The following is a 9,110-nucleotide window of genomic DNA, read 5'->3' as shown; positions in this document are numbered from 1 at the left end:
ATGTCCCTAAAAGCCAAATACATATCCAGAGATGCCGGGATTCATTTTACTGAGCCAGCTTGCAGGCAGCAGCTGTTTCAGGCTAAATTGTCCTTCATGAGTGCAAGACATACATTAATAGGGCTCTATGGGAAAAACGTGGGACGTAGGAGGAGCTTTACAGAGTACCAAGTCATATCACACTAGTAAAAAGGCCCACTCGGCCATGGCCACTAGCCCCCCCCCCCTTTCCCCCGCAATGGCCTCAATTCACTAAGCTTTATCAAACACTTTATCAAACGTTTGACAATTTACCTCATGGGTAAAATATCATTTTGAATTCACTAAGGTGTTATATATTTATCACATGTTTTATCGATAAAACGCTCAACGCTCAATAGATGTATAACACCTTAGTGAATTCAAAAAGATATTTTACCCATGAGGTAAATTATCAAACGGTTGATAAAGTGTTTGATAAAGCTTAGTGAATTGAGGCCAATGCGTGCACAGACACGTCCCGATTGCCCATCCACAATCGCTGTCCAAAGTATATGCACACAGGGAGATGTTGCTTGCTTGGCAGTTGGAAAAAGCTGTTATTTCCCACAATGCAATGAGGTTCACAGACAGCAAACTGTCAGGTCTGGAAGCAGGGACACACACACACAGGGACAGGACGCAGAGACACTTGCAAATTAGTATATGGGATTGAACCAGAACCATTAGGATTTTGGTAAGGAACTAAAAGGAACCTGATAGCCCCTTACTAAAAAAAGTAGTGCTTAATATGAATTTGCCTTAAAGGGATACTGTAGGGGGTCAGGGGAAAATGAGCTGAACTTACCCGGGGCTTCTAATAGTCCCTCGCAGACATCCTCTGTTGGCGCAGCCACTCACCGATGCTCCGGCCCCGCCTCCAGTTCACTTCTGGAATTTCTGACTTTAAAGTCAGAAAACCACTGCGCCTGCACGCCCGTGTCCTCGCTCCCGCTGATGTCACTAGGAGTGTACTGCGCAGACACAGACCATACTGGGCCTGCGCTGTGCGCTCTTGATGACATCAGCGGGATAGAGGACACGGCAACGCAGGCGCAGTGGTTTTCAGACTTTAAAGTCTAAAATTCCAGAAGTGAACAGGAGGCGGGGCCGGAGCATCGGTGAGTGGCTGCGCCAACACAGGATGTCTGCGGGGGACCGTTAGAAGCCCCGGGTAAGTTCAACTCATTTTCCCCTGACCCCCCTACAGTATCCCTTTAAATAGAAGGTATGTGCAATGATTCATCTCCATGTAAGCAAGAAGAAACTCCCATGATGCATTACTTCTGCTCTGTCAGCAGATATGAAAATCACTCTTTTATGTCTCTGAAGAGACACATGAGGTGAATACCTGGGGCAGGCCCGGATTTACCTCACAGGAGCCTATAGGCACAGATGTACTGGCCCCCTTGACTTTGCCCTCCATGAACCTGCAAATCCCAACAACCCACATTATAAGGTTGTGAAATGGCTTAGGTCACAGATAACGTCCAGGAAACATCAGACGTCGTGAAGATCCAGTGGACATCCGTATGGAGGTAAAGTTTCAGGAATTCATATAGGAAAACAAAAACGGCAATATCTAAGCGTAACCCGTTTATTTAGATAAAATTTCTTTAAAAGGCAGTAGATATAAAAACGATAACTCACATACGGGGCCCATAAACAGGGAACCCCAGAAGACTAGCGTGCATGTAATAGTCAATCGTAGATCAATAGACAATGGTGCTGCCTGTTAGCTTCCTGACCGGTTTCGCAGTCTTGCGTCATCAGGGTAGAAAAAGAGCCTATAGCTTACTCGTTTTTACACAGTTTTTGATAATCCCACTTGCAGACAGCTTTTTCAGGATTGACCTTCATCAGTGGAAAGCATGGACTAATACGTTTTCAAGAGTACACTGTTAAGTCATGGTGAACCAGAACATAAGAATTTTATAAGGGACTGAAGGAACCTAAAAGATCCTTTACTAAAAAAGCTATGCTAAATATGAAAGTGCCTTAAAGGGAAGGTTCAGGGAGGGGATTAAAAAAATAAAAATAAATTTCCACTTACCTGGGGCTTCCTCCAGCCCGTGGCAGGCAGGAGGTGCCCTCGCCGCCGCTCCGCAGGCTCCCGGTGGTCTCCGGTGCCCGACCCGACCTGGCCAGGCCGGCTGCCAGGTCGGGCTCTTCTGCGCTTCATTTCCTGGCACTTCTGCGTCCCACGCCGGCGCGCTGACGTCATCGGACGTCCGCCGGGCTGTACTGCGCAGGCGCAGTAGTTCTGCGCATGCGCAGTACAGCCCGGCGGACGTCTGATAACGTCAGCGCGCCAGCGTGGGACGCAGAAGTGCCAGGAAATGGAGCGCAGAAGAGCCCAACCTGGCAGCCGGCCTGGCCAGGTCGGGTCGGGCACCGGAGACCACCGGGAGCCTGCGGAGCGGCGGCGAGGGCACCTCCTGCCTGCCACGGGCTGGAGGAAGCCCCAGGTAAGTGGAAATTTATTTTTATTTTTTTAATCCCCTCCCTGAACCTTCCCTTTAAAACAGAAGATATTTGCATTGTAATGTCATTGTTATATAAATACCATATTAATATAGCATAATAATAATAACAACACAGTGCAACACAATACAACACCATGACCACAGTCAAACATTGTGTTGATTGTTTTCAGGGTGTGGTTACATACCACAATGGGATATCTTAAAGGACAACTGTAATGTGAGGGATATGGAGGCTGCCATATTTATTTCCTTTTACACAATACCAGTTGCCTGGCTTCTTCTCACTTCAGTTGTCCTTTAGGGCTTGTTCACATTATAAGCATTTTCGCTTATTTTTAAGCGGGGGCGATTTAAAAAATTGCCTTAAAATCGCTTGTGCAATGTTAGCTTATATTCTCACATAAGCGATGAGCTTTCTATCCAATCGCAGACACGGCTCTTGCACCATTTTCAGAGCATTTGCGATTCAATAGAAAGAATAGAGAAATAGCTAAGCCAGGGCTGCCCAATAGGTCGATCGCGATCTACCGGTAGATCGCGACCGCCTGTTTGGTAGATCGCGTGGCCGCGTCCCATTGAATTTAGCAGCCAGCAGCTTAAGAACGCGGCCAGTCATCCGCGTCCTGTCAGATTCTGCTGCTGGCCGCGGGGAGGAGAGAGGCGCGAGGCGCGGCTGAGAGCCCAGGGGCGGTGACGCAGTGTCATGGCTGGGGGGCGGCGCTGGAGACAACACTTCCGCCTCCACTCACGCTGCCCACCGGAGCCTACCTCAGCCGCCGAACTGCATATCTGCCCTCCAGGCAGCCGCGGCTGAGGGGGTGAAGCCAGGACGCCATCGCTGGAGCTGGAGGGAGGAAAGTTGCGTGCACCCGGGCTCCTATACCCAGCTAACCTACACTAAGGGCACCCAGATAACCTACACTAAGGCACCCAGCTAACCTACACTAAGGGCACCCAGCTAACCTACACTAAGGGCACCCAACTAACCTACACTAAGGGCACCCAGCTAACCTACACTAAGGGCACCCAGCTAACCTACACTAAGGGACCCAGCTAACCTACACTAAGGAATCCAGCTAACCTAACACTAAAGCTAACCCATACTGAAGGCACCCAGCTAACCCATACTGAAGGCACCCAGCTAACCCATACTGAAGGCACCCAGCTAACCTATACTGAAGGCACCTATACCTAACTACCTTTGCAGGGCGGTTCCATGGGAGCTAACCCATACTGAAGGCACCCAGCTAACCCATACTGAAGGCACATATACCTAGCTAACCTATACTGAAGGCACCTATACCTAACTACCTTTGCAGGGGGGCTCGGGGGGGGGGGGGGTAGATCTCCTGGCCTCAGGTCCTGGAAACTAGGCCATTTATATGAATGCAATTTTATTGGATTCACTTTAAGCACTGGTGAAGTACTGTATTGGATATATATGCGGTTTTAAATTAATTTAGTCCTGTTGAGAGCTAATATCATTTGAATATAAATATTTTAATTGATTCTTAGCCTTTCTGTATCCTGGGTGGAGCATATGAGATAGTTAGGAGAATTACGGTATGTACTCAGCGCGGTTTACAATAAATAATAAATGCAAACTTCAGTTCGAGGATATGAATCCACTTTAAGGGCCCTTTTCCACTTCCACGCTAGCGATTGCGATTCAGCAAAAGTCCAACATTTTCCAGCGATTTCCTGATGTTTGCACTGCATAGCAAAATCGCGGCAAAAATCATTCTGCAGCGCGTTCGCAATTTAGTAAAAACTAATTGCGGTAGTGGAAATGACCTACCGCGATTCCTATGTTAAAAAGCAAACCGTAGCGATTTGAAAATCACTAGCAGTTTGCGATTTTGTGATTCAGCAATTGCAAACGCTCTAGTGGAAAAGGGCCCTAAGAAGTCCATGTTAGGGCAGGTGCACACCAAGGGTTTGATTCACTAAAGCGTGATAACTGCTATCAGAGCAATTATCACGCAATCTGCCACGCACAAAGGTTTGCGCGCGTAAAGCATTACGTCAGGTGATAAATGAACGTTTGCGCGCGGTCATGCACAAACGTTCGTTTATCACGCTATGTAATGCTTTGCGCGAGCAAACCTTCGCACGTGGCAAAGGTGTTTTAGTAAATCAAGCCCCAAGAGCGCTTCTGAGCGCTTTGAAAAGCATTTGGCTAATGTATATGAATGGGATGGATCACGCCAGAGCGATGATCTTTTTTCCCAAACGCAAACGCGGGTCCTGCAGGATTTTTACTGATTTCTGAGGCGATTCAGCCTCAATGTTAAGTATAGGAAAGTGGAAAATCGCTTTGAAAAGTGCTAGATCAGAACGATTTTCCAAGCGTTTTTGTTACAGAAGCTGTTCAGTTACAATTCTACTGTAGCAAAAAAAAAAAAAAAGCTACACTAAAACCCTCCAAAAATTGCTAGGCATGATCACAAAATTGCTAAGCACCTCCCTAGAATCGCTCTGAAAAATCACTTCAAAAAGCGCTGAGCATTAGCGACTATGCTAGCGCTTTTTGGTGTGCATTGGCCCTAAATTGTATTTATTCCCACTAGAAACACTTTTACCAGATACATTCTTTTTTTGTACATTTTAACCTCTTCTGGACCTCTGTAATTTAAATCGCCCTATTTGGGTGCTGCCATCCCTTCCAGGGCGTAGACTTCAGCCACACCATGCGGTCTTGTCAGTCTTGCCATTTGCACCACTGTTCTGCATCCTGTTCGCTCTGCTGTCACAGTGACAGCAGAGCTTCTGTATCATGGTCAGCCTGGCCTTGTGATTACTGTGAGCCAATCACAGTAATCACAAGTTTAAATAGGGAAAGGACAGCTCTGGTCCTCAAAGGATACCTTAGTCCTTAATCGATTCGGAAACTGACACCCTGTGTATGTGTAGGGAGGGGTGCATAGGTTTGCTACACCTTCCTTGACCCGGCGTCTGCCTCCACTCATCTGCAACCAGCTCTGTTCCAAAGCCCTGGTCGGCAGGGTCGGCGCAGGCGCAGTATGTCCATTGGAATACGCGCGCACTCCTGTGGGATGATGTAGCTGGAGCGCGTGGTTACCAGGTGCCCAAGCAGGCATACTGCACATGTGCATGTAGTGTGTCCAGGTCAGAAGGCACACGTGGCATTTACATCTTCCAGCGGGAGTGCACGCCTACTCCCACGGACATACTACACCTGCACCGACCCCGCCATCCGGGGCTTTGGAACCGGGCCAGAAACAGATGAATGGATGCAGACGCCGGGCCACGGGAGGTGCAAAAGCCAATGCGCACCTCCCCCCACAAACACACACGGCGTCCATTTCTGAACTTATTTAGGACTAAGGTATCCTTTAAAGAGAACCAGAGACGTTGGAAAAAAGATTTTATACATACCTGGGGCTTCCTCCAGCCCCATAAGCCTGGATCGCTTCCACGCCGCCGTCCTCCGCTGCCTCTGTCCGCCGGTACTGGGTCTCGTACTTTCGGCCAGTCGAGCCATTTGACGCAAGCGCAGTGCGTCACATGCGTAAGGATAAGGGAGTCCCTGCTCTTGCGTACAATTGGCCGCGTCCACCGGAAGTAACGGGACCCGTTAGCTGCGATAGAGGCAGCGGAGGACAGCGGCATGGGAGCGATCCAGGCTTATGGGGCTGGAGGAAGCCCCAGGTATGTATAAAAGCTTTTTCATTTTTTTTAATACTGTTCGTCTCTGGTTCCCTTTAAGGGTCCAGAACTGGTCCTGAAGTGGTTAAATACAGATGTTACATAAGAGTTGATATATAACATATTTCAATACTGATATTGATATTGACATTGATATTTTGCGAGGTAGGTATTGCTCAAGTGTGCTGCATGTCTCAATGGGCCCTTCTGAAGAAAGTATTACAAACAACTGAACATGTGCATCATTGATGAAGCCCTATAACCTTCCCAGTGCAGGCATCTGTGTAAAATCACGTGTGGCCTTAGGGCGCATTAGGGTCATTGCACCTCTTGCCAGCCGGCACCTGCCTAAGTGCAGACTATAGGCACATATTCTAACACACTCCTAAAATTGCCCTTTGTAATTATGCTGTTAATACAGTAGAGTATGCATACCTTATTAAAAATAATAATAGTAATAAGCTTGCTTGATCTGACTGATCTGACGCCAGCCGTGGAGTGGGTGTGGTATTGTCTTGTGTACTTTTCACCCAGACGATGAATAAACCTGGCTTTCTCAATTGTAGTTCTTAATTATGAACATTATATGGAAAATGAACCACTCTGGGAACAGACTGAAGTTTTACTGATCCAGTTAAATAGATTATTTATCCCACAAGACCTGATGGTAGAAGGGAAGTAGAGTTACATATTAAAATTAGCCTCCAGGAAAATAAGTTGTTGTAGGTGCAGCATGGAGGATTGTAAAAAAATATATATTTTGTTTTCCTGTGCAATGTTCTGATACTCTGTTAGGAACATTAACCACTTGAGGACCCACCCTTTACCCCCCCTTAAGGACCAGCATTGAATTATGTGATCTGTGCTGGGTGGGCTCTACAGCCCCCAGCACAGATCAAACACCAGGCAGAGAGATCAGATCACCCCCCTTTTTCCCCCACTAGGGGGATGATGTGCTGGGGGGGTCCGATCTCTCCTGCCTGCGTGTGGCTGGCGCGGGGGGGGGGCACCTCAAAGCCCCCCTCCGTGGCGAAATTCCGCTTCCCCCCTCTCCTACCTGGCCCCCTGGTGATCGGGGCTGCACAGGACGCTATCCGTCCTGTGCAGCCTGTGACAGGACGTCCCCTGTCACATGGCGGCGATCCCCGGCCGCTGATTGGCCGGGGATCGCCGATCTGCCTTACGGCGCTGCTGCGCAGCAGCGCCGTACAATGTAAACAAAGCGGATTATTTCCGCTTGTGTTTACATTTAGCCTGCGAGCCGCCATCGGCGGCCCGCAGGCTATTCACGGAGCCCCCCGCCGTGATTTGACAGGAAGCAGCCGCTCGCGCGAGCGGCTGCTTCCTGATTAATCAGCCTGCAGCTGGCGACGCAGTACTGCGTCGCTGGTCCTGCAGCTGCCACTTTGCCGACGCACGGTATAAGCGTGCGGTCGGCAAGTGGTTAAAAGACAAGTGAGAGGTACAGTATATGGAGGCTGCCATATTTGTTTCCTTTTAAACAATACCAGTTGCCTGGCAGCCCTGCTGGTCTATTTGGCTGAAGTGTCTGAATAACTCCACAAACAATCATGCAGATAATCTTGTCAGATCTGACAATAATGGCAGAAACACCTGATCTGCTGCATGATTGGTCAGGGTCTATGGCTAAAAGTCTTATGCTGTGAATACACGGTTCGTTTGAAATTATCAATCGAGCCGCTGATGGCTCGATTGATAATTTCTGACCTGTCCGATACCCTGCCGGATCTATTCCGCGCTCGATACCGGCGGGGAGAACAAAAGAAGAAACGCACGGAAGATGGGCATCTGTGGGGGTTTAAGGTTAGGCATGCTGGGGGTGTTAAGGTTAGGTGTGGGGGAGCAGGGTTAGGCATCAACAGGAGGGTTGGTTAGGGTTAGGTATCGGGGAGGGGGGGGGGGGTGATTAGAGTTAGACATTAGAAGGGTGGTGAGGGTTAGGCACTTGCGGGGGGGAGGTTGGGGCACTGGAAGGGGAATGGTTAGGGTTAGGCATCGGTATTGGGAAGGTTCTGTGTGAGAACAGGGTTAGGTAAAGCTGTGGTAAAATATTGGTCTCATTTACCGATATTTTACTATCATAATATTCACTGCATAATACTGTAGTAGAATATCTGTAAATTTACAGAAATTCTACTTGCCAATATTTCAGGGGCCCAAATTTCCAGGTGCCCTTTTTGCTTGTACCTGCCTATATACCTACTTTTATAATCTACAGTTTAGACTCTGTTCTAGGAATTCTGTTCTAACCATGCTACTGAAACTATTATTACAGTACTAAAGTAATCAATGCCTTATTTATTAAAGGCTACTATTCCATTCTTGTTCTTCTTGATTTTTCTTCAGCTCTTGACACTATTACTTCAGGTTCTTTCCTCTCTTGACATACAGGGCCCTGTTTTCTAGTAGATTTACTCTTATTTTTTATATGGTATTTTAGTGTTTGCCACTCCAACACCATTCCCCTTAGACCCAGCGTTTCTCAACTTTTTATCCTAGAGGAACCCTTCTGAAATTGCGCAAATCTTAGAGAATCCCTGCATAAACATTACAGGTAAAACTAAAAAAATAAGAATATTGTGCCAAAGATTCACAAGAGCTGCTTCAACACTATGGAACTCCTTCTCTCCCCCCATAAGGACTGTGCCCTCCTTCAACATCTTCAAAAAGGTACTCAAAACACACCTTTTCGCTCTGGCCTACCCCCCCCCCCCCACTGGTGCTCCAAACCCGCCGCTAAACTCTGGTTCCCTTCCTTTTTGTGTCTCTACCGCTCCTTCTAGATTAACAAAAGTTTGCTTTCCTAAAACAGAAAGAATTTGCGATAATTCAGGTTGAAGTGAGCTCGAGATGTCTCCCAGGCACCACTGCTGAATATATGCAAATTAACCATCCTTCTAGATTGTAAGCCTTCAG

General features: G+C 47.7%; 1 long non-coding RNA gene across 6 annotated transcripts in view; it reads left to right on the top strand.

Moving 5' to 3' along the window:
* The first annotated feature begins 624 nt into the window (after positions 1-624).
* LOC137561160 (uncharacterized) overlaps positions 625-9,110 on the top strand; it is a 150,683-nt gene continuing 142,197 nt past the window's right edge. For all 6 annotated transcript variants that reach the window (XR_011029899.1, XR_011029900.1, XR_011029901.1 and 3 more), the window contains exon 1: positions 625-715. This is a non-coding gene — a long non-coding RNA (uncharacterized lncRNA). The remainder of the gene's footprint in view (positions 716-9,110) is intronic.

The sequence above is a fragment of the Hyperolius riggenbachi genome, chromosome 3, assembly GCF_040937935.1.
Source record: "Hyperolius riggenbachi isolate aHypRig1 chromosome 3, aHypRig1.pri, whole genome shotgun sequence".
NCBI classification, from domain to species: domain Eukaryota; kingdom Metazoa; phylum Chordata; class Amphibia; order Anura; family Hyperoliidae; genus Hyperolius; species Hyperolius riggenbachi.
Note: the sequence above shows the minus strand (reverse complement) of the source record. Positions and strands in the feature narration are given on the sequence as shown.